The sequence below is a fragment of the Giraffa tippelskirchi genome, chromosome X, assembly GCF_054371585.1.
Source record: "Giraffa tippelskirchi isolate mGirTip1 chromosome X, T2T-mGirTip1v1.2.pri, whole genome shotgun sequence".
NCBI lineage: Eukaryota > Metazoa > Chordata > Mammalia > Artiodactyla > Giraffidae > Giraffa > Giraffa tippelskirchi.
In genome coordinates this window covers 82844686-82871703 of record NC_137289.1, presented here as the reverse complement: position 1 = coordinate 82871703, position 27018 = coordinate 82844686, and the positions used below count along the sequence as shown (strand labels likewise).

At 39.6% G+C, this 27018-nt stretch overlaps 1 protein-coding gene and 1 pseudogene across 16 annotated transcripts in view; one reads left to right on the top strand and one right to left on the bottom strand.

Moving 5' to 3' along the window:
- The window catches only part of ATRX (ATRX chromatin remodeler), a 280028-nt gene that overhangs the window by 204019 nt on the left and 48991 nt on the right, over positions 1-27018 (bottom strand). The gene's annotated exons all lie outside the window — the stretch shown is intronic.
- LOC145536995 (SWI/SNF-related matrix-associated actin-dependent regulator of chromatin subfamily D member 1 pseudogene) lies at positions 6510-7339 on the top strand (annotated as a pseudogene).

Sequence of the window (27018 nt, the reverse complement as noted above, 5' to 3'; positions counted from 1 at the left end):
CACAAGCACTGACCCCGCACTCTAGAGCCTGCAAGGCACAACTACTGAGCCAAAGAGCTGCAACTACTGAAGCCTGAACACCCTAGAGCCTGTGCTCCACAACAAGAAAAGCCACCACAATGAAAAGCCCACGTACTACAACTAAGAGTAGCCCACACTCACCACAACTAGAAAAAGCCTGAGTAAAGCAACAAAGACTTACCACAACCAGAAGTAAATAAATAAACCTTAAAAAAAGAGTAGTTAAAAATCTATTTTAGAGGAAAGTGATCACCCTTTATACTTACAGATACACAATTGACAACATGGGCTTGATGTAAATAACCACTAAGATCTAATCTACCTATCTTCAAGGAAACCAAAATAAAAATCTAAAGTGCTAATGTCAGAGAACCATATCATAAATGACTGAATTTCAGACAAGTTTTAAGTTCTAATATCAGTGTTTTGAACTATGGGCCATGTTCTTTACCTTGAATGTTTTATAACTTTTTTTTCCATGAGGAACTCTGGAGTTCTAAAAATTACTAGTGCTTCACCACTTTTGCTATTCTTGCCTGGAAAATCCCATGGACAGAGGAGCCTGGTAGGCTTCGGTCCATGGGGTCACGAAGAGTCAGACACAACTGAACGACTTCACTTTCACTTTTCACTTTCACGCATTGGAGAAGGAAATGGCAACCCACTCCAGTGTTCTTTGCCTGGAGAATCCCAGGGAAGGGGGAGCCTGGTAGGCTGCTGTACATGGGGTCGCACAGAGTCTAACACGACTGAAGCGACTTAGTAGCAGCAGCAGCACCACTTTTGCATTATTAATTGGATAAGCATATGTGTAAAGGAGCTAGACTTTTTTAAATTAAACTTTTCATTTTGAGATATTTGCAGATGTACATGTAGTTGAAATAAAGATTCTGTGCATGTATTACCTAGTATGTCACAATGAAAACATCTAAAACTATATATTGGGAATTCCCTGTGGTCAACTGGTTAGAACTCTCTGCTCACAATGCCATGGGCTGGGGTTCAATACCCTGTTAGGGAACTAACAAGCCTCATGGTATGGCCAAAGCACAACACAAAACAAAAACAAAAACCCATATTTTTAATTTTCACCCATTCACCTACTTGCTCCAACAGATAAGCAGCTATCTTTAAAACACAGCAATGGATCACACAGTGTGTCTGAAATTTGTACACATCATCATGAGTATCGTGACCAAAACTGGCCTTTTTATAAACAAATCATTGGTAATTAAATATCTGCTTGCAACAGGAGGGAAAGGTACAGGGCACAACATTTGAAAAAATGACACAGCCCACTGGACCATTCAGTCAGTCAGTCAGTCAGTCCAGTCGCTCAGTCGTGTCCGACTCTTTGCGACCCCATGAATCACAGCATGCCAGGTCTTCCTGTCCATCACCAACTCCCGGAGTCTACCCAAACCCATGTCCATCGAGTCGGTGAAGCCATCCAGCCATCTCATCCTCTGTCGTCCCCTTCTCCTCCTGCCCCTAATCCTTCCCAGCATTAAGGTCTTTTCCAATGAGTCAACTCTTCGCATGAGGTGGCCAAAGGATTGGAGTTTTAGCTTCAAAATCAGCCCTTTCAGGAACACCCAGGACTGATCTCTTTTAGGATGGACTGGTTGGATCTCCTTGCAGTCCAAGGGACTCTCAAGAGTCTTCTCCAACACCACAGTTCAAAAGCATCAATTCTTCAGCGCTCAGCTTTCTTCACCATCCAACTCGCACATCCATACATGACTACTGGAAAAACCATAGCCTTGACTAGACAGACCCTTGTTGGCAAAGTCATGTCTCTGCTTTTTAATATGCTATCTAGGTTGGTCATAACCTTACTTCCAAGGAGCAAGCGTCTTTAAATTTCATGGCTGCAATCACCATCTGCAGTGATTTTGGAGCCCCAAAAAATAAAGTCTGACACTGTTTCCACTGTTTCCCCATCTATTTGCCATGAAGTGATGGGACCAGATGCCATGATCTTAGTTTTCTGAATGTTGAGCTTTAAGCCAACTTTTTCACTCTCCTCTTTCACTTCCATCAAGAGGCTCTTTAGTTCTTCTTCACTTTCTGCCATAAGGGTGGTGTCATCTGCATATCCGAGGTTATTGATATTTCTCCCGGCAATCTTGATTCCAGCTTGTGTTTCTTACAGCCCAGCGTTTCTCATGATATACTCTGCATATAAGTTAAATAAGCAGGGTGACAATATACAGCCTTGACGTACTCCTTTTCCTATTTGGAACCAGTCTGTTATTCCATGTCCAGTTCTAACTGTTGCTTCCTGACCTGCATACAGGGTTCTCAAGAGACAGGTCAGATGGTCTGGTATGCCCATCTCTTTAAGAATTTTCCACAGTTTATTGTGATCCACACAGTCAAAGGCTTTGGCATAGTCAAAAATCACTGCAGATGGTGACTGCAGCCATGAAATTAAAAGATGCTTGCTCCTTGGAAATCTATGACCGACCTAGACAGAATATTAAAAAGCAGAGACATTACTTTGTCAACAAAGGTCCGGCTAGTCAAGGCTATGGTTTTTACAGTGGTCATGTATGGATGTGAGAGTTGGACTATGAAGGAAGCTGAACACCGAAGAATTGATGCTTTTGAACTGTGGTGCTGGAGAAGACTCTTGAGAGTCCCTTGGACTGCAAGGAGATCAAACCCATCAATCCTAAAGGAAATCAGTCCTGAATATTGATTGGAAGGACTGATGCTGAAGCTGAAGTTCTAATACGTTGACCACCTGATGCAAAAAACTGACTCATTTGAAAAGACCCTGATGCTGGGAAAGATTGAAGGCGGGAGAAGGGGATGACAGAGGATGAGATGGTTGGAGGGCATCACCGACTCAATGGACATGAGTTTGAGCAAGCTCCAGGAGTTGGTGATGGACAGGGAAGCCTGGTATGCTGCAGTCTATAAGGTCACAAAGAGTAGGACATGACTGAATGACTGAACTGAACTGAAGTACACAACATAAGTCGATTAGAATCAAGTGGGACCAAGATGGCAGACAAGACTAGATCTTGGTCCTCAGTCAGTGACATGACACAACCAGAGGTACCATGACAGTTCCAAGGCACTGTTAAAAGACAAAGGAGTGGGCAGTGACCCAAATCCTGGAAATCTCTGACCCTTCCCAAAACTAGTTGGAATAATCCTCCCACTCATTAGCATATTAAATTACCCAGCCTGTAAAAAATAACCACACCACATTTTATAGCTGCACAAGCCCTCTGCAATGGTCCACACTCTGTCTATGGAGTGTGCGTCTCTCTGAATCTGAATAAATCTACTTCTTACCTATCACTTTGTCTCTCACTGAATTCTTTCTGTGATGAGAAATCAAGAACCTGAGCTTTATTTGGCCCTGAAACCAGGTACCATGGGTTTTGGCTGGGTTTGAGTCCTATCCAAATGGGTTCAAGTCCCAATCTGAGGTAAATGGTTTCATGCTCACTTAACAATTGTTTAAAGTAGCATATTATAATCCAAACTGAAAAGGAAGAGTTAACTTATCTCTGTCCACAGGTGACAACTTACATGTAGGAAATCTTAAAGAATTCATAACAAAAATTCTTAACACAGTTAATAAACAAATTGTAAAGCGGGTGGATACAAAGTTCACACACAAAAATCAGCTGTATTTCTCTATACTAACAAACAACAATCGAAACACAAATATTTTTAAGATGGCAATACTACTCAAAGTGGTCTACAGATTCTTTTCAACTCCTATCAAAATCACAAGATATTTTTGCAGAAACAAAGAAATCAATTCCAAAATTCTTGAGGAATCTCAAGGAATCTTGAATCGCCAAAACAATTGTGAAAAAGTACAAAATTAAAGAACTCACAATTCCTAATTTCAAAACTAACTACTAAACCAATAGAATTTACCATATAACACAGGGAACTGCACTTAATATCGTGCAATAACCTATACTTGAAAATAATGTGGAAATATATATGCATAACTGAATCACTTTGATGTATATAACATATATATATATATATATATATATATATATATATATAACACAATACAGTAAATCAACTATGCTTAAACTTAAAAAATCTAAACACAGAGCTAAAATAATCAAAACAGTGTAGTACTGGCACAAGAACATATAGAACAATGGAGTAGAGAACCTAGAAATAAAGCCTTTCATATATTCAATTGATTTTCAAGTAGGGTGTCAGCAATATACAACAAGAAAAGGACAACGTGGAAAAAACTGGACATCCACACACACAAAATTGAATTGGACCCTTGCCTGACACCACATACAAAAATTAACTCAAAATTCATCAAAGACCTAAAAAGAGTAGCTGAAACCATCCATTAAACTCTTTATAGAAAATAGAAGGGGAATCTTCATGATATTGGATTTGGCTATGCTTTCTTGAATATGATACCAAAAGCACAGGCAACAACAACAAAAAATAAATAAATTGGATTCCACCAAAATGAAAACATTTTGTGCATCAAAGGCTATTATCAAGAGAATAAAAAGACAACCCACAAAATGGGAGAAAATATTTCTAAATCATATATCAGAAATGGTACTGATAGTCAGGAAACATAAAGAAATCCTACAATTCAACTAGGAAAAAACCAAACAACCAAATTCAAAATTGAGTGAAGGCACAGCAATCAAAAAAGAAAATGAAATAAAACATATTCAAATTGGAAGGGAAAGATAAAACTGTGACTATATGCAGATGACATACTATACAGAAATTCCTAAAGACTCCACACAAAAACCATTAACTAATAAATGAATTCAGCAAGGTAAAAGAATATAAGATTAATATACAGAATATGTTGCATTTCTTTATACTAACAATGAAATCTCATAAAGAGAAAGTAAAAAGAATCCCATTTAAAATCGCCAGTCCAGGTTCAATGCATGATACAGGGTGCTCAGGGATGATGCACTGGGATGACCCGGAGGGATGGGATGGGGAGGGAGGTGGGAGGGAGGTTCTGGAAGGGGAACACATGTACACCCATAGTGGATTCATGTCACTGTATGGCAAAACAAATACAATATGGGGAACACATGTAAACCCATGGCTGATTCATGTCAATGTATGGCAAAAAACACTACAATATTGTAAAGAAATTAGCCCCCAACTAAAATAAATAAATTAAAAAAAGAAAGAAAAAAAAAGATAAATAATTAAAAAAAATAAAGTAACTTGTCAATTAAGAGTTTTTGGAGGTCTTGCTGGAGGTACAGTGTTTATTGTCAAAAAAGTGTAAGTAATTGAAATAGCTCTTGAGATAATTAACACAGACACACAGACAGTAATAGGTGCTAAACAAGTTCCCAGCCTCGTTATGTAAGCACCTGTGATTCTTTGAAGCAGGGGTAGAACTGTTGTGTGCTAAGTCTACCAGGTTGGGAGTTCTCGGCAGCAAGGCCCCTAGAAGCAGCCTTCATCAATGATGATGGAAATGGGAGGATAAAAACCTTGGCTTCCTTGGGTGGGATAAGAAAAAATAAATAAATAAATAAATAAAATAGCATCCAAGGAGTTCCCTGGAGGTCCAGTGGTTAGGATTTGGTGCTTTTACTGCTAGGGCCTGGGTTCAATAACTGTTCTAAAATCTAAGTTCCTGCAAACCACATGGTGTAGCCAAATAAATAAATAAGTATAAAAATAAATTTAATAAATAGTATAATAGAATCCAAAAACATAAAATACCTAGGAATAAACCTAACCAATGAGGTAAAACACATATACACTGAGAACTATAAAACAGTGAAAAAGGAAACTGAAGATGATTCAGAGAAATGGAAAGATATCCCATGCTCTTGGATTGGAAGAATAAATATTGGTAAAATGGTCATACTATCCAAAGCAATCTACAGACTTAATACAATCCCTATCAAACTACCTATAACATTTTTCAAAGAACTAGAACAAATAATCATAAGATTAATATAGAACCACAAAAGACCCAGAACTGCCAAAGCAATCCTGAGGAAAAAGAACAAAGCTGGAGCCATAACCCTCCCAAACTTCAGACAATAGTATAAAGTTACAGTAATAAAACAGCATGCCATTGGCACAAAAACAGACATATAGAAGAACAGAACAAAACAGAGAGCCCAACAATAAACTCAAACATCTACAGTTAAATAATCTTCAACAAAGAAAGCAAGAATAAACAATGGAGAAAAGCCAGTCTCTTCAACAAGTGGCAATGGGAAAGCTGGACAACCTCATGTATATCAGTGAAGTTAGAACACACCCTCATATGACATACAAAAATAAACACAAAATGGTTTAAAGACCTAAACATAGTCATGCACCATAAAACTCCTAGAAGAAAGCATAGGCAATACATTCTCTGACATAAATCGTATCAACATTTTCTTAAGTCAGTCTCCCAAAGCAATAGAAATAAAAATAAAAACAGGAGTTTCAGTTTGGCTCTCTGTGCAGCTTCAGCAGCAGTTCCGGGAAAGATGGCAGCCTGGGCAGGTTTCCAATCTGTGGCTCCCAGCGGGGCGCTGGAGCCTCAGGGAGGGGTGGGCGTGGTGGCTGCCCTGGGCCAGGGCAGGGCACTGGGGAGTCTGGTTGGAATGGGCCCAACACAGAGTCAAGGGCTGTACCGCTCCTGGATGCCCAGAGCAGCCTATCTGAGACCAGGTATGCTACAAGGCAGCCAAATGACACCTCAGGGACCCTCCATGGGACACCCTGGCTATGGGGGGAACCCTTCAGTCTGACCTGGCCTGGCTCAGTCAGGGATGGACCAGTTCTGCAAGAGACCTGCGCCTCAGCAGATCCAGCAGGTCCAACAGCAGGCAGTCCAAAATCGGAATCACAATGCAAAAAAAACAATGGCTGACAAAATGTTACTTCAAAGGATTCGTGAACTGGTACCAGAATCCCAAGCCTATATGGATCTCTTGGCTTTTGAAAGGAAACTGGACCAGACTATTGTGAGGAAATGGCTAGATATCCAGGAAGCCTTGAAATGTCCCATCAAGCAAAAACAGAAGCTGTGAATTTTCATTTCTAACACTTTCAATCTAGCTAAGTCAGATGCCAAGGATGGGGAAGGGACGGTGGCTTCCTGGGAGCTTCAGGTAGAAGGACGGCCCCTAGAGGATTCAGCCTTGTCCAAATATGATGCTACCAAACAAAAGAGGAAGTCCTCTTCTTTTAAGTCCTTGGTAATCGAACTGGACAAAGATTTGTATGGACCAGACAATCATCTGGTAGAATGGCACAGGACCGCCACTACCCAGGAGACGGATGGCTTCCAGGTGAAATAGCGAGGAGATGTGAATGTACGGTGTACTGTCCTGCTGATACTGAATTACCAGCCTCTTCAGTTTAAATTAGACCCTTGTCTGGCTTGGCTCCTGGGCATCTATACCCAGACCCGTCCAGTGATCATTCAAGCACTATGGCAATATATTAAGACACATAAGCTCCAAGTCCCACATGAGCGGGAGTTTGTCCTCTGTGACAAGTACCTCCAACAGATCTTTGATTCTCAACATATGAAGTTTTCAGAGGTCCCCCAACAGCTCCATGCCTTGCTTATGACACCTGAGCTCATCATCATTAATCATGTCATCAGTGTTGACCCGAATGATCAGAAAAAGACAGCTTGTTATAACACTGATGTGAAGGTGGATGACACCTTGAAGATCCAGATGAATTCTTTTCTGCTGTCTACTGCTAGCCAGCAGGAAATTGCTACTCTAGACAACAAGATCCATGAGACAACAGAAACTATCAATCTGCTGAAAACCCAGCGGGAGTTCTTGCTGAGCTTTGCCAGAGACCCTCAAGGTTTCATCAATTACTGGTTTCAGTCCCAGTGCCAGGACCTCAAGACCATGATTGACGTGATGGGTAACCCAGAGGAGGAATGCTGAGCAGAGTTCTACTTCCAGCCTTGGGCCCAGGAGGCTGTGTGCCAATATTTCTACTCCAAGGTGCAGCAGAGATGACAAAAATTAGAGCAAGCCCTGGGAATCCAAAATACACAGGGCTTCACCCACAAAGCCCTGATTTGGCTGCACCAATTTCTTTATTTGGGCCCTGTACTGCATGCCTCATACTCTTGCCTGGGGCATTCCAGGGGATGCTGTCGGTTCTAGGACAATACCAGAATGAAGAGGGTATCACATGACAGCGGTTATCCTCTTCTCCCACCCCATTCCTTCCTGTCCCCAGCTTCCCTCTGCCCCACAAATTTTCCATGAGCCTCTCCCCTCCCCTGGTCTGCATAGGATCTCTAGATAGTATTAGAGAGAGAACCCATAGTTTGGTAATCAGTGCAGTGAATGGACTGGGCCTAAGGCCAAGTGGTCTTCAAGGGGACCAACTATACTGATCCTGCCCTTCAGAGACCCAGGAGTTAGGAGCTGTAGCCCCTTCTCCACAACTCAGGCCTGGGGGCACTCTATAAGCTAGTTGATCTTGGCTCTCCTGATAACAGAATCCAATTTCCTTCCTTCCCTCCACAGGTTTGAAGCAAATTCTCCCTTCACTTGTTGCCCTCTAGCACTAAAGGAACCCTGGCTCTTGGGCTCCACTGAGCCCCAGGTCAGTCCACAGCCCTCCGGATTGGCCTGCTGTCTCAGTGCTTCTCCACTCCCTCAGAGGGGGACCCACATCAGTATTGGAGTTTGTTCTCATAGTATTGCTCCCTCCCAGCACACTCCCTGTAGCAACTGTTGAGGATTCCCTCCTGTCTGTCTTAACCGAGGGCATTTAGGTGAGGGAAATCTTGTCTTTCCCTGTCAGAGCCCTGGGAACCTAACCTAGGGTGCCGTCATTGCCAGCACCACGCAGGAAGGAAGGCTGTTCCTTCCTGCATGGAGGTGTGACTCATTCATTCACTCCACCCTGCCTCCCCCATCCTTTCATGGAGAAACAGGCCGGCAATCAAATAGGTAAAAGCCCTGGGCCATCCCAATCTTTCTGTCCCTTGTCTGCCCAGTTGACACCCACTGGTGACTTCTAGGGCACTGAGGAGTGAAAGCGCCTGGGGCTAGAGAGAGCTCTGACTTGGGTTTGTGACTCATCCTTCTCCCTGCCTCACAGGATTGTGACTCCCCAGCCCACGCCCTCAAAGCTTCAGACCCCTCAGGTAGCAGCAGGACCTTATTGTGCAATCTTGGCCCCTTGGAACTAGGATGGTTTCATATCTTTCCAAGAGAGTCTCAAATTCTTCCAGGTTGTATCACCCCCACCATAGCATATCCCAGGCTCACAGACTCAACACAGCAGGGTGGGAGACAGCTGGGCACAAGGGGGAATTCTGTTCAGCACGGGCTGTAAACCTGCAGAACTGACAAAGCTCCTGCTTCCCAACACCCTCCTCAGACTCCTGCAAGAACATCCCCCCAGCCCTGTATCCCTGCCTGTTCCACGCTGGGGACAAAAGGACTTTCTCCCCATCTTCTCCTTCCTGTCATTATCCCCCCACTCCCTGAAAAGTTCTCCCCACAGTGGCAGTGGAAAACCTCTGTCCCTGGGGCCGGAACCATGAAAAGGAAGCCCAGCACTCCTACAGTGTCCCTGTTAAAGATAACTGCTTTTATTTACTGAATTATTATGTTTTTTTCATGGACTAAGAATTTTTCTGTACTGTCCCCTTATCGATATCACCCAGTTTCAAAAAAAGAATCTATTTAAAAAAATGAACACATGGGACCTAATCAAACTTAAAACCTTTTACACAGCAAAGGAAGCCATGAACAAAAGAAAAAGATAACCTAGAAATGGTAGGAAATATTTGCACATGACGTCACTGACACCAGAATTACAACTCAATATAAAAGAAAAAATACACAATCGAAAAAATGAGAAGAACAAAACAGACATTTCTTCAAAAAATAAATGGATAACAGGCACATGAAAAGATGCGCTACATCACTGATTACTAGAGAAATGCAAGTGAAACCCACAATGAGGTATCACCTCACACCAGTCAGAATGGCCATCACCAAAAAGTCCACAAATAACGCTGGAGAAGATGTGGGTCTCACCTATTCTGATAGTGAGAATGTAAACTAGTACAGCCATTATAAAAAACAGTATGAAGGTTCCTTAAAAAATCAAAACTAGAATTACCATACAATCCAGCAATCCCACTCTGGGAAATATATCCAGAAAAGACAAAAACTCGATAATTTGGAAAGATATATGAACCACAGTCTAACTGTCCATCAACAGATGAACAGATACAGAAGATATGGTATATATACACAATGGAATATTACTTAGCCATAAAAAAAAGAATGAAATAATGCCATTTGCAGCAACACATATAGACTTAGAGACTATCATACTGAGTGAAGTTACATGAGATACCGAAACAAATATTATTTAATACAGCAGAACCCCTACTACAAACATTCGAGTTGTGAACTCTCAAAGATGTGAACCTATTCTAAACCTATTACAGCATAGCAGTAGCCTCGATTTTGTTACTTGGATACCTAGGCTAACTATTGGATTTACGAACAAACAGGACTTACAAGTGCACTCTCAGAATGGAACTCATTTGTATGTAGGGGACTTACTGTACTACTTTTATGGGAAATCTAAAAAATAATACAAATGAATCTAAGTACAAAATAGAAACAAACTCACAGACCTAGAAAACAAACTTATGGTTACCAAAGGGTAAGGGGGAGGAATAAATTGGAAGTGTGGGATAACAAGATACACATCACTATACAAACAATAAGGATTTGCTGTATAGCACACGGAATTATAGGCATCCCCAATGGCTCAGTTGTAAAGAATCTGCCTGTAATGCAGGAGACACAGGAGTTGTGGGTTTGATCCCTGCTTTGGGAAGATCCCCTGGAGTAGGAAATGGCAACCCACTCCAGTATTCTTGCCTGGAGAATCCCATGGACAGAGGAGGCTGGCGAACTACAGTCCATGGGGTCACAAAGAGTCAGACACAACTGAGCAACTAACCACTGACATTGACACGGAATTATATTCAGTATCTTGTAATAACCTATAATAGAAAAGAATCTTAAATAATATATATGTATATACATACATACTAAGTATATATACATAAGTATGTATAACTGAATCACTTTTCTGTACACCTGAAAGAAATACAAAATTGTAAATCAACTATACTTCAGTTAAAAAATGTAAAATATTCAACTGACCAAAAAAAAATTTTTTTAATGGGCAAAGGACCTGAACAGAAATTTCTCCAAAGACATAAAAATATCCATAAGCACACAAAAGGATGCTCTATATCACTAGTCATTGGGACATAAAAATCAAAATTGTAAAGAGATAACACTTCACACCTCGTTAGGAGCCTATTATGTCCTTTCAAAAAAAGTAAGGAAAATAACAAGTGTTGGTAAGGAAGTAACTGGAACCATGAGAGTAATGCTGTTCAGTTCAGTTCGGTTCAGTCGCTCAGTCGTGTCTGACTCTTTGCGACCCCATGAACTGCACCACGCCAGGCCTCTCTGTTCATCACCAACTCCCGGAGTCTACACAAACTCATGTCCATCGAGTCAGTGATGCCATCTAACTGTCTCATCCTCTGTCGTCTCCTTCTCCTCCTGCCCCCAATCCTACCCAGCATTAGGGTCTTTTCCAATGAGTAAACTCTTCGCATGAGGTGGCCAAAGTATTGGAGTTTCAGCTTCAATATCAGTTCTTCCAATGAACACCCAGGATTGATCTCCTTTCGGAATACTAAATAGTGCATTTACTGTGGAAAAACAGTACAGTTCAGTTCAGTCGCTCAGTTGTGTCCAACACTTTGTGACCCCGTGGATTGCAGCACGCCAGGCCTCCCTGTCCACTGACAACTCCCGGAGTTTACTCTAACTCATGTTCATTGAGTCAGTGATGCCATTCAACCATCTCATCTTCCATCGTCCCCTTCTCTTCTTGCCTTCAATCTTTCCCGGCATCAGGGTCTTTTCAAATGAGTCAGTTCTTCCCAACAGGTGGCCAAAGTATTGGAGCTGCAGCTTAGCATCAGTCCTTGCAATGAATACTCAGGACTGATTTCCTTTAGGATAGACTGGTTGGATCTCCTTGCACTCCAAGGGACTCTCAAGAGTCCCCTCCAACACCACAGTTCAAAAGCATCAATTCTTCGGCACTCAGCTTTCTTTAGAGTCCAACATGACTACCGGGAAAACCATAGCCTTATCTAGACGGACATTTGTTGTCAAAGTAATAGTTTCTGCTTTTTAATATGCTGTCTAGGTTGGTCATAGCTTTTCTTCCAAGGAGAAGCGTCTTTTAATTTCATGGCTGGAGTGATTTTGGAGCCCCAAAAAAAGAGTCTCTCACTGTTTCTACTGTGTCCCCCTCTATTTGCCATGAAGTGATGGGACCAGATGCCATGATCTTAGTTTTCTGAATGTTGAGTTTTAACTTTTTCACTCTACTCTTTCACTTTCATCAAGAGGCTCTTTAGTTCTTCTTCGCTTTCTACCATGAAGCTGGTGTCATCTGCATATCTCAGGTTACTGATATTTCCCCTGGCAATCTTGATTTCAGCTTGTGCTTCATCTAACCCAGCTCTTCTCATGATGTACTCTGCACATAAGTTAAATAAGCATGGTGACAATATACAGCCTTGACATATTCCTTTCCCTATCTGGAACCAGTCTGTTGTTCCATGTTCAATTCTAACTGTTGCATTCTGACCTGCATAAAGATTCTGAAGAGGCAGGTCAGGTGGTCTGGTATTCCCATCTCTTTCAGAATTTTCCACAGTATGTTGTGGCCCACACAGAAGAATTGTACAAGAAAGATCTTCACGACCCTGATAACAACAATGGTGTGATCACTCACCTAGAGCCAGACATCCTGGAATATGAAGTCAAGTGGGCCTTAAGAAGCATCACTATGAACAAAGCTAGTGGCACGACCCTGATAACAACAATGGTGTGATCACTCACCTAGAGCCAGACATCCTGGAATGTGAAGTCAAGTGGGCCTTAAGAAGCATCACTATGAACAAAGCTAGTGGAGGTGATGGAATTCCAGTTGAGCTATTTCAAATCCTGAAAGAAGATGCAGTGAAAGTGCTGCACTCAGTATGTCAGCAAATACGAAAAACTCAGCAGTGGCCACAGGACTGGAAAAGGTCAGTTTTCATTCCAATCCCAAAGAAAGGCAATACCAAAGAATGCTCAAACTACCACACAATTGCACTCATCTCACACGCTAGTAAAGTAATGTTCAAAATTCCCCAAGCCAAAAAAAAAAAAAAAAAAAAATTCCCCAAGCCAGGCTTCAGCAATACGTGAACCGTGAACTTCCAGATGTTCAAGCTGGTTTTAGAAAAGGCAGAGGAACCAGAGATCAAATTGCCAACATCCGATGGATCATCGAAAAAGCAAGAGAATACCAGAAAAACATCTATTTCTGCTTTATTGACTATGACAAAGCCTTTGACTGTGTGGATCACAATAAACTGTGGAAAATTCTGAAAGAGATTGGAATACCAGATCACCTGACCTGCCTCTTGAGAAACCTGTATGCAGGTCGGGAAGCAACAGTTAGAACTGGACATGGAACAACAGACTGGTTCCAAATAGGAAAAGGAGTATGTCAAGGCTGTATATTCTCACCATGCTTATTTAACTTATATGCAGAGTACATCATGAGAAATGCTGGGCTGGAGGAAGCACAAGCTGGAATCAAGATTGCTGGGAGAAATATCAATAACCTCAGATATGCAGATGACACCACACTTATGGCAGAAAGTGAAGAAGAACTAAAGAGCCTCTTGATGAAAGTGAAAGAGGAGAGTGAAAAAGTTGGATTAAAGCTCATTATTCAGAAAACTAAGATCACAGCATCCGGTTCCATGACTTCATGGCAGATAGATGGGGAAACAGCAGAAACAGTGGCTGACTTTATTTTTCTGGGATCCAAAATCACTGCAGATGGTGATTGCAGCAATGAAATTAAAAGACGCTTACTCCTTGGAAGGAAAGTTATGACCCACCTAGACAGCATATTAAAAAGCAGAGACATTACTTTGCCAACAAAGGTCCATCTAGTGAAGGCTATGGTTTTTCTAGTGGTCATGTATGGATGTGAGAGTTGGACTATAAAGAAACCTGAGCACTGAAGAATTGATGCTTTTGAACTGTGGTGTTGGAGGGGACTCTTGAGAGTCCCTTGGACTGCAAGGAGATCCAATCACTCCATCATAAAGGACATCAGTCCTGGGTGTTCATTGGAAGGACTGATGTTGAAGCTGAAACTCCAATACTTTGGCCACCTCATGTGAAGAACTGACTCACTGGAAGAGACCCTGATGCTGGGAAAGATTGAGGGCAGGAGGCAAAGGGGACGACAGAGGAGGAGATGGCTGGATGGCATCACCGACTCGATGGACATGGGTTTGGGTAGACTTCGGGAGTTGATGATGGACAGGGATTCCTGGCGTGCTGCAGTTCATGGGGTCGCAACGAGTCGGACACGACTGAGCAACTGAACTGAAATGATCTGAACACAGTCAAAGGCTTTGGATAAGTCAATAAAGCAGAAGTAGATGTTTTTCTGGAACTCTCTTGCTTTTTCAATGATCCAATGGATGTTGGTACTTTGATCTCTTCTTCCTCTGCCTTTTCTAAATCCAGCTTGAGCACCTGGAAGTTCACGGTTCACATACTGTTGAAACCTGGCTTGGAGAATTTGGGGCATTACTTTGGTAGCATGTGTACAGTTGTGTGTTTTTTGAACATTCTTTGGTATTGCCTTTCTTTGGGATTGGAATGAAAACCGACCTTTTACAGTCCTGTGGCCACTGCTGAGTTTTCCAAATTTGCTGGCATATCGAGTGCAGCACTTTCACAGCAACACCTTTGAGGATTTGGAATAGCTCAACTGGAATTCCATCACCTCCACTAGCTTTGTTCATAGTGATGCTTCCTAAGGCCCACTAGACTTCGCATTCCAGGATGTCTGGCTCTAGGCTGATGATCCCAGCACTGTGATTATCTGGTTGGTGAAGATCTTTTTTGTATAGTTCTTCTGTGTTTTCTTGCCATCTCTTCTTAATATTTTCTGCTTCTGTTAGGTCTATACCATTTCTGTCTTTTATGGTGCCCATCTTTGCATGAAATGTTCCCTTGGTATCTCTAATTTTCTTGAAGAGATCTTTAGACTTTCCCGTTCTATTCTTTTCCTCTATTTCTTTGCACTGATCACTGAGGAAGGCTTTCTTATCTCTCCTTGCTATTAATTAGAACTCTGCAGTCAAATAGGTATATCTTTCCTTTTCTCAACATAGAATTGCCAAATGATCCAGCAACTTTACTGAGTATATACTAAAAGAAACAAAAGCTAGCACCGAAACAGAAGTTTATACATCAATTTTCATCCCTGTATTATTCACAAGAGCCAAAAAGGTGGAAACAATTAATATGTCCATCAATAACAGGTGAATGGATAAGTAAAATGTAATATAAATGGTATGGTATAAAAGGAATGATACTCCCTAAAAAGGAATGAAATTCTGATATATGCTACACCACAAATGAACTTTGAAAACATTATACTAACTAAATAAGCCACTGCACAACAAAAGGAGAAACAGTTTATACTTTGACTTTAAATGAAGGTGCTGCTGCTGCTGCTGCTGCTAAGTCGCTTCAGTCGTGTCTGACTCTGTGCGACCCCAGAGACGGCCGCCCACCAGGCTCCCCCGTCCCTGGGATTCTCCAGGCAAGAGTACAGGAGTGGGTAATGAAGGTGCTAGAGCAGTCAAATGCATAGACAGAAAGTGGAATAGGGCTGGAAGGAGGTAAGGATTGCCGAGTTATTGTTTAATGGGTACATAGTTTCTGTTTTGGAGATGAAAAAGATCTGGAAATGGAGAGTAACAATGGTTACAAAAGACTGCCACTGTACTTAATGGTACTGAACTATAAACTTAAAAATAGTTAAAATAGTAATTTTTTAAAAGATATTTGATATATCAGACAAATATTAAAAGAAAGCTGGTATTCTGTGTGGCCACAAACCTATGAATGAGGACATGTACAAACTGCAGTATTATTTCTATCAGAAAAAAATTTGGAAATAACCTATTTAAGCATAAAAATGGCAAGGACAGATTATACATTTACATGACAGATTACTATATATCAGTTGAACTAGTGCTATATTAATCAAAATAGATCAAAAAATAGTTTAAATGGAACTTAAGCATTAGCTACAATATTCTAATAATTTAAAGTGTGAAAGAACTACAATTTAATAAGCATATTATTTTAATAATAAAGCAACTTAGCTTGCAGAAAGGACATAAGAAGTCCTCAGGGGAGCTAGTTTGCACTTGTGGCTCAGGGGAATGGGGGCCAGCGGTTAAAAAGGGGTTAGGTAAAGCACACCTCCCAGGACCAAGTGCCCTGCTTCCCACACAGGACACTGTTCCCAAGGCCAACTATTGTTACCATTCAGCAGCTAATAGGAAAATGGCTTTGATGAATGTATAAAGGAAGAGTAAAGATGTTGAGGGATATATAAAGGCAGTAAGAGTGGGACTGGCATTGTGAAAAATGGATGCAATGGTCAAGCCAGATTGTGTTATCACTTCTGACAGCCAAACTCTCACTATAAAAACTGAGTGCACCTTGAAAACACAGTTTTCTTGAAAGCTAGAAGAGAAGTCTGAACAAACCAAAGCTGTTGGTAGAAAAACTCAAACTGTCTTCAACTGAGAATGTGTTATGAACAATGTCACCTGTACCAGGATCTATGAAAAGGTATTACAAAAATTCCAACGTCATTTTAGAGGAACAAGCTGTTAAAATAAATAAGCTCAATTCGATGAATCTTCACAATACTAGTTTTCATCACTGTGTTCTATTATCTCTATCACACATATTTTATATGCAACTATTTCTAAGCACTGACTTAATTAGGATCATCCCTACATAGAAAATCCTAAAAACACATCAAAAAAATTACTGGACCTCATCAATTTGGTAAAGATACTGGATACAACTATCTATGTATTTCTGTAAAATAACATGAACTATCAGAAAGGGAGCTTTAAAAAAACAATCCCATTCACCATCACACCAAAAAGAATAAAATACCTAGGAATAAATCTCACTAAAGAGGTAAAAGACATGTACTCTGAAAACTGTAAAACACTGATGAAAGAAAAAGATAACACAGATGGAAAGATATATCATGTTCATGGACTGGAAAAATTAATATTGTTAAAAGGACAATACTACCCAAGGCAATCTACATAATCAATGAAATCCCTATCAAAATACCAAAGACGTTTTTCACAGAACTATAACAGTTTTGAAAGAATGACATCACCCAAGGACACAACATAAGTGATTGGAATCAAATGGGACCAAGATGGCAGACAAGACTAGATTTGGATCCTCAATCTGATCTGTATAATGACACACCCAGAAGTGCCATGACAGTTCCGAAGCACTGTTAAAAGCCCAAGGAATGTGTAGTGGCCCAAATCCTGGAAATCTCCGCCCCTTCCCAAAAACAGCTGGAATAATCCTCCCACTCATTAGCATATTAAGTTACCCAGCCTATCAAAACTAATCCCGCCACATTTCATGACTGCACTCACCCTCTGTGATGGCCCACACTCTGTCTGTGGAGTGTGCTTCTCTCTGTATTTGAATAAATCCACTTCTTACCTATCACTTTGTCTCTCACTGAATTCTTTCTGCAATGAGACATTAAGAACCTGAGCTTCATTAGATCCAGAAACCAGGTACTGTGGGTTTTGGCTGGGTTTGAGTCCCAGCCATGTGGGTTCAAGTCCCAAGCAGGGTTTTGGCTGGGTTCAAGTCCCAATCTATTGTAAATGGTTTCAGAACTAGAACAAAAACAATCTTATTTTGTATCTTACATACAAAATAACCAAAGCAATCTTGATAAAGAAGAAAAAAGCTGGAGGTATCACACTCTCTGACTTCAGACTATACTACAAAGCTACAGTAATGAAACCAGTATGGTAATAACCAAAAAAGAAACAGAAATCAATGGATAGAATAAACAGCCCAAGAGGGATGGGATGGGGAGGGAGGTGGGAGGGGGGTCCAGGAAGGGGAACACATGTAAACCCATGGCTGATTCATGTCAATGTATGGCAAAAACTACTACAATATTGTAAAGTAATTAGCCCCCAACTAAAATAAATTTATTAAAAAAAAAATAATAAACACCCCAAAAGTAAACCCATGCACTTAAGATTAATGAATATATCACAAAGAAGGCAAGAATATGCAATAGAAAAATGAGTCTCTTCAATAAGTAATACAAGAAAACTGGACAAACAACATGCAAAAAGAACAGAATCAGAACATTTTCTCACAACATATACAAAAGCAAATGTAAAATGGATTAAAAACCTAAATGTAAGGATGGAAACCATAAAACTCTTAAAAGAAAACACAGACATTCTTCGACATAAACACTAGCAATATTTTCTGGATGTGTCTCCTAAGGCAAAGAAACAAAAGTAAAAATAAACAAATAGGACCTAATTAAACATAATACTTTTTGCATAACAAAGGAAACATCAACAAAAGACAATTTAGGAAATGGGAGAAAATATTTGCAAATGATATGACAGATAAGGGGTTAATATCCAAAATATATAAACAGCTCACATACAACTCAATATTTTTCTTAAAAAAGACAAAAAATGGATAGAAAACCTGAATAGAAATTTTTCCAAAGATATTTACGTGACTAACAAGCACATGAAGAAATGCTCAACATCACTAATCACCAGAGAAATGCAAATCAAAGCTACAATGAGATATTATCTCACACCTGTAAAATGGCTATCATGAAAAAGTCTACAAATAACACAGTGTTGGAGAGGATGTGGAAAAAAGGGGACCCTAGTACACTGTTGGTGGGAATGTAAATCGGTACAGCCAGTATAAACAGCAGTATGAAGGTTCTGCAGAAAACTAAAACTAGAACTACTATATCATCCAGCAATTCCAAGCCTGGGTATATATTCAAAGAAAACAAAAACATGAATTTGAAGGAATACACACACCCCAGCATTCACAGCAACATTACTTAATAATAGCCAGGATATGGAAGCAACCTAATATCCATCAACAGATGAATGTATATAAAAGATATGATATACATTACACAATGGAATATTACTCAGCCATAAGAAATAATGAAATTTTTGCTGTCTGCAAATACATGGATGAACCTGGAGGGTATTATGCTTACTGAAATAAGTCAGAGAAAGACAAGCATTGTATGTTGTCACTTATACGTGGAATCCAAAAAAATGAAATGAATGAATAAAATAAAACAGACTCACAGATAAAGACAACAAACTAGTAGTTACCAGAGGCAAAGGAGAGGGACAAAGTAGGTGTGAGGATTAAGAAGTAAAATCTACTATATATATAAAATAATTAAGCTGCAGGACATATTACATAGCACAGGAAATATAGCCAATATTTTGTAATAACTTTATTGCATATACATTTTTTAATGTATTTAATTGTGCCAGGTCTTAGTTGTGGCATGTGGGATCTAGTTCCCTGACCAGGGATTGAACACAGGGCCCCTGAATTGGGAGCACAGAGTCTTAGTCAACAGACTACAAGGAAAGTCCCTATAACAACTTTAAATGGAGCATAATCTATAAAAACTGTGAATCACTATTCTGTATACTTGAAACTAATATAAGACCATAAATCAATCATACTTCAATTAAAAAAAAAAAAAACTAGAAACAGAGACCAGATCAAGATGGCAGAGGAGTAGGACATGAAGCTCACATTCTCTGACAAATACATCAAAAATATATCTACATGTGGAACAATTCTCATATAACATCTACGAAACACTGGCAGAAGACCTCAGACTTCCAAAAAGGCAGGAAAATCTCAACAGAACTCAGTAGGGCAAAAGAAAATAGAAAAAGAGAGAGAGAAAATGTAATTGGGACAGGACCCATGACCCTGAGAGGGAACTGTGAAAGAGGAAATGTCTCCACACTAGGAATACCACTCACTTGGCAGGGAGATCAGCCAGGACAGAGGGGGAGCTTCAGAGCCTGAGAGGAGAGTGCAGGAATTGCTTTAAGGAGGACACAACAGAGAGAGATCTGCACAGATGGTGATGGCTACCCAGCACTCCCTGGTCTGAGACACTGGGAGGGACTGGGGAAGGCAGGCACTGGGTGCCAAGGCTAGAGCTTCAGAGGTCAGACCCAAGGGAGAGGACTAGGGTTGGCTGCATGGAGACAGCCTGAGGGGCTAAGGATACTGTGGAAGGAGGCCTGGACCTGCCAAAGAGGCACAACACCATTATCAAGGGGTATGCAAGAAAAGAGCAACTCTCCAGGTGACAGCTTACAGTGAATGGTTTAAGCCAGGGTCCAGGCTTGATTACTCAGAACTTTTGCATGACAGAAGTTTCATTACAGTGAAAAAGGAGAGAGAAAGGACATCAGAAGGGGGATGGAGACTGCCCCACTACCTAGTCTTATCAAGGCCTTATATACTTTTACCAGACCCACTCCCACAACATACATCTTAAATTAACAAGATTAGAACTAACAATAGAAAGGTCTTACCAGACCCACTCCCATAACATATTTTAAGATAATAGGATTAGTCAGAAGGTTTCTGTTAAGGAGAAACATGTCCTTGAGCAAGATCAGTTCAGTTCAGGCTCAGTCATGTCCGACTCTTTGGGACCCCATGAACCACAGCACACCAGGCCTCCCTGTCCATCACCAACTCCCGGAGTCCACCCAAACCCATGTCCATTGAGTCAGTGATGCCATCCAACCATCTCATCCTCTGTCATCCTCTTCTCCTCCTGCCCTCAATCTTTTCCAGCATCAGGGTCTTTTCAAATGAGTCAGCAAGATACATTGTTGTTATATAATCATTAGTACAGAACTTATGGAAAAACATACCCTTGAGCAAGATGAGTTGTTTTGTTGTTTAATCATTAGCTCTGGGCTTAAAGAAAGTTAGTCTTAAAGACTGCTTTCATAACAACTCAGAGTTTAAGAAAAAGCATCTTATGAGACTAAGATAAAGCAATATAGAAAAAAAACATTTGCCCCTTTCTCCTCCTTGAGAGCCCAGGACCCCTTCCTCCTTCAGGGCCAAGGACTCCTTATTAACCTATCTAAGAATTAGCTCTTTCACAGACAGACTCTCAGGTGGCCTATATGAGCTCTGGAGGCAGGCATGATCTACCTCAGACTCCAGAGGCAAACACAGACCACTGCTGTGAAGCGTCCCACAACTGGGAGCCAACCACTGCCCATGCCTTCCTGGAAGCATGCAGGGGTAACACACCTGCACACCCTCTATCAAGAGGATAATGGCCAGCACATGTTGAGGAAAGAGATGGAAAACATGGCAAACATCCAAACCAAAAACTCCCCTCATGTCAAAAAACATTAACCCCACACAAGCGACACAGGAATGCTCCAGCATATAACAGCACTCCAAGACTACACCAGATAACCACTTCTCTTAAACTCACAGAATAAGATAAACAAAAGGAAGATGAAGAAGCAGATGAACCACTCTCAGTTAAGAGACCAAGAAAATTCCCCGGAAGGAACAGTGAAACAGATTCTTTTTTAGTCTAATAGGAGGTAATGGGACTTCCTTGGTGATCCAGTGGTTGAGACTCAACACTCCCAAAGCAGAGGGCACCGTTTTGATCCCTGGTCAGGTAACTAAGATCCTGCATGCCACAGGCCCTCCCCTCCAAGAAAAATGAAGGTAATGGAAATATTGAAGGAATTAAGAAAGGTTATCGAGAGAATTGCAGATTATTGTAAAAAAGAGCTAGAAAGTATAAGGAGGAACCAAGAAAAATTACAAAATTCATTTGCTGAGATGAAAACTGAACTAAAAGCAATGAATAATTCAATGAATAATGCAGAAGAAAGAATAAGTGACCTGAAAGACATAATAATAGAAATCACCAAAGCAAAATAACATTCAGAAAGTCAAATGAAAAAAAAATGAAAGCAGTATAAGAAACCTATAGGATAATACAAACCATCCAAATTTATGCATAATAGGGTTTCTAGAAGAAGAAAGAGAAAAGGGGATTGAACATGTATTTGAAGAAATTATGGCTGAAAATTCCCCAAACCTAAAGGAAACAGATATCCAGATATAGGAAGCACAGAAGATCTCAAACAAATGAATTCGAAAGACCTACACCAAGACATATGATAATAAAAATGGCAAAAGTTAAAGATAAACAAAGAATTCTAAAGGCAGCAAGAGAAAAACACAGGTACTTACAAGGGAATCCCCATAAGGCTATCAATGGACTTCTCTACAGAAACAATGCAGGCCAGAAGGAAGTGGTGAAACATATTCAAAGTCTTGAAAGGGAAAAACCTGCAACTTAGAATACTATACCAAGAAAGACAGATAATCATTTAGAACAGTAGGGAAATAAAGAATTTCTCAGACAAGCAAAAACTGGAAGTCTACAGAAATACTAAACCTATCTTAAAACAAATATTGAAAGATCTTCTCTAAACACAAAAGAAGCAAGAAGATATAAGAAGGAGGAAATCAAAATTTGAAAATAAATCACTTAAATTAGCCAGTACATAGATCAAAAAGAGAGAATAAAAAACCAATTAGTGAAAGTAATGGTAAACACAAGGAAGAGCAACAGGATAAACATGAAAATGTAAAAAAGGACATCAAAATAATAAAATGTAAGGAAAGAGTAAGAAAATACATTCTTTTTTTTCAAAATGTGTTTAACCTATATGTCTAAAGCAAGCAGATACAGGAAGGAGTTAAGATACTTGAAAAACAAGGTAACTGCAAATTAAAAAACATACAGCAGATTCACAAAAACCAAAAACAAGAGAATACAAGCATTAAGATAAAAGGAAATCATCAAACCACAAAAAGAAAAACATAAAAGGGGAACAAAAGAAACAAAGAATCAACTGGAAAACAAGGTTTAATATGACAATAAATATGTATTGAAAATTACTTTAAATCTCAATGGACTAAATGCTCCTATCAAAAGACATATAGAGTGATAGACTGGATAAAAAAAAAAAGCCTACAATATGCTGCCTACAAGAGACCCAACTTAGGGCAAAAAACATACACAGATTGAAAGTGAAGGAATGAATAAAGATATTTCATGCAAACAGAAATGAAAAGTAAGTGGGAGGTGCAATACTCATATCAGACAAAATATAGTTTAAAGCAACTGTTATAAAGAAAAACAAGGAAACTATATAATGATAAAAAGATCAATACAAGAAGAGTTTTGCACTCGTCAAAATATATACATCTAATGCAGGAGTACCCAAATACATAAAACAAATACTAATAAACATAAGGGAGAAACTGATGGGAATAACAATAATAAGAAGAAACTTTTAACACCCCATACACATCAATAAACAGATACTATAGACAGAAAATATGCAACAGAGATCCTAAATGATACAACAGAACACTTAGACTTAATTGATATTTTCAGGACACTACATTCAAAAAGAAATCCAAAATACATATTCTTTTCAAAATACATGGGACAGTCTCTAAGACTGTCCACATACTATGGCACAAAACTAACCTCAACAGATTTTAAGAATACAGAAATTATTTCAACCACATCTCTGAGCACAAAGGAATGAAACTAGAAATCAGCCAGAGGAAAAGAAATGGAAGTTCATAGCAATACAGACCTTACTCAAAAACACAAGAAAAATCTCAAACAACCTAACCTACCACCTAAAAGAATTAGAAGAACAAACAAAACCTGAAGTCAACAGAAGGAAATAATAAAGATCAGGAAGGACATAAGAAAAAGAGAGATTTGAAAAATAGAAAAGAATCAATAAAACCAAGGACTAGTTCTTTGAAAAAGTAAACAAAATTGACAAGACTCTGGCCAGGCTCACCAAGAAGAAAAGAGAACCCAAATAAACAAAATAAGGAATGGAAAAGGAGAAATCTCAAGAGATACATAAGATCTCATAAAATCTTAAGTGAGACATACTATGAATAAGAGAGAATACTATGAGAGAATACTATGAACAATTACATGCCAACAAATTGGACAACCAAGGAACTTCCCTGGTGGTCCAGTAGCTAAGACTCTGTGCTCCCAATGCGGGGAGCCCAGGTTCAATCTCTGGTCAGCGAACTACATCCCACAGGCTGCAAGAGTTCACATGCTCCAACAAAGAGTTTACAAGTCAAAACTAAAGATCCCTCATGCCAAAATGAAGATTGAAGATCCTACTACCACAATTAAGAGCCAGTGCAGATAAATAAATAATTTTTTACAAAACAGAAGGGTTATGGCTTCCCTGGTAGCTCAGTGTTAATGAATCCACCCACCAATGGAAAACACACAGGTTCAATCCCTGATCCAGGAAGATCCCACATGCAGTGGAGCAACTGATCCCACGTGCCACAACAATTGAGCCTGTGCTATAGAGCCCAGGAGCTGCAACTACTGAGCCCACACTCTAGAGCCTGTGCTTGGCAACAAGAGAAGCCACCATTCACCACAACTATAGGAAGGCCCGAGCAGCAACAATGAACCAGCACAGCCAAAAATAAATAAATAAATAAGAAGGTTTAAGAAGTCCACATATAATAAAAACTTAGATTAAAAGCAACTGAAAAAAATTTTAATTTGACACCTCAGAAGAAATGGACAACTTTCTAGAAATATACAACCCACCAAAACTCAATCAGAAAGAAACAGATAATCTGAACAGACTGACAACTAGAAGTGAAACAGAATCTGCTATTAAAAAAAAAAAAAATCCCCTACAAACAAAGGTCCAGGACCAGAGAGCTTTACAGGCAAATTCTGCCAAATATACAAAAAATTTATACCAATTCTTCTCTAACTCCACTAAAAAGATTGTAGGGGAGGGAACAATACCAAAATAATTCTATGAAGCCAGCATCACACTGACTCCAAAACCAGACAAAGACACCACCAAAAAAGAAATTTGTAGGCCAATATTTTTTATGAATATAGATGAAAAAATTCTCAACAATTACTAGCAAACTGAATCCAACAACACATAAAAAACTCTCATACAGAGACTTCCCTGGAGGTTCAGTGATTAACACTCTGCCTCTCAATTCAAGGGACACAGGTTCGATCCCTGGTCTGGGAAGATTCCACATGCCACGGAGCAACTAAACCTATGTGCCACAAGTACTGAACCCACATGCCACAACTGCTGAGCCCACATGCCCTAGAGCCTGTGCTCTACAACAAGAGAAGCCACCGCAATTAGAAGCCAGCACACCACAAGGAAGAGTAGTCTCTGCTCGGCATAACTAGAGAAAGCTCAAGTGCAGCAATAAACATCCAGTGCAGTCAAAAATAAATATAAATAAATAAACAACCTGCTAAAAAAAAAAAAAAAGGTCACATACCATGACCGTGTGGGATTCATCCGAAGTTCACAAGGATGGTTCAACATATGCAAATCAGTCAATGTAATACACCACATTAACAAAAATCTGGAGTCTAAAATGACATGATCATCTCAATAGGTGCAGAAAAAGCATTTGACAAAATTCAACATCCATTCATGAAAAAAACTCTTAGCAAAGTGAGTATATAGAGAACATATCTCAACATAATAAAAGCTATTTATAACAAACCCACAACCAATACAATATTCAATCTCTGTGAAACGCTAAATGCTCTGTGAAGTCACTCAGTCATGTCCGACTCTTTGCGACACCGTGGACTGTAGCCTACCGGGCTCCTCCATCCATGGGATTTTCCAGGCAAGAATACCGGAGTGGGTTGCCATTTCCTTCTCCAGGGATCTTCCCAATTCAATGGGAAAAGCCAAAATGCCTTTCTGCTAAAATCTGGAACAAGACAAGGATCCCACTTCTATTCAACATAGCATTGAAAGCCTTAGTCACAGCAATCAGACAAAAAATAAAAGGTATCCAAACTGGAAGGGAAGAGGTAAAAGTGTCACTATATGAAGATGATATGATAGAATATATAGAAAACCCTAAGGACTCCACACAAAGACTACTAGATCTAATAAATGAATTCAGCTAAGTAGTAGGATACAAGATTAACATACAGAAATTGGTTGCATTTCTTTACACTAACAATGAAATGTCAGAAATGGAATGTAAAGAAAAAATTGTTTTAAAACTGCAACAAAAATAGGAATAAACGTAACAAAGTGAAGGATTTATACGTTGAGAACTATAAAACATTAATATAGAAAATTAAAGAGGATTCAATGAAATGGAAAGATATGCCATGCTTTTGGATTTGAAAAATTAATATTGTTAAAATGGCAAGACTAGCCAAAGCAATCTATATATTTAATGTGATCTCTATCAAATTACCCATGATATTTACCACAGAACTAGAACACATAATCCAAAAACTTATATGGAACCAAAAAAGACACAAAACCGCCAAATCAATCCTAAGGAATGAAAACGAAACAGGAGGCATAACTCTCCCAGAGTTCAGACAATACTACAAAGCTACATTAATTAAAAAAACACTGTGATATTGGTAAAAAACCAGACATACAAATCAAAATAACAGAATACAGAGCCCAGAAGTCTACACACTTATAGTCAATTAATCTTTGACAAAGAAGTCAAGAATATAAAATGGGAAAAAAATCTCTTCACCAAGTGTTGCCGGGAAAGTTGGATAGCTGTATGTATTTCAATGAATTTAGAACACACACTCACACCATGCAAAAAAATAAATTCAAAATAGCCTAAAGACTTAAATATAAGCCTACCAAGACAATAGAAAAAATAAATAAACAAATGGGACCTAGTCAAACCTACCAGCTTTTGCACAGCAAAGGAAACTGTTCTTAAAAAATAAAAACAAAAACTATGGAATGGGAGAAAATATTTGCAGCTGATACAACCAACAAGGGCTTAACCTCCAAAATAT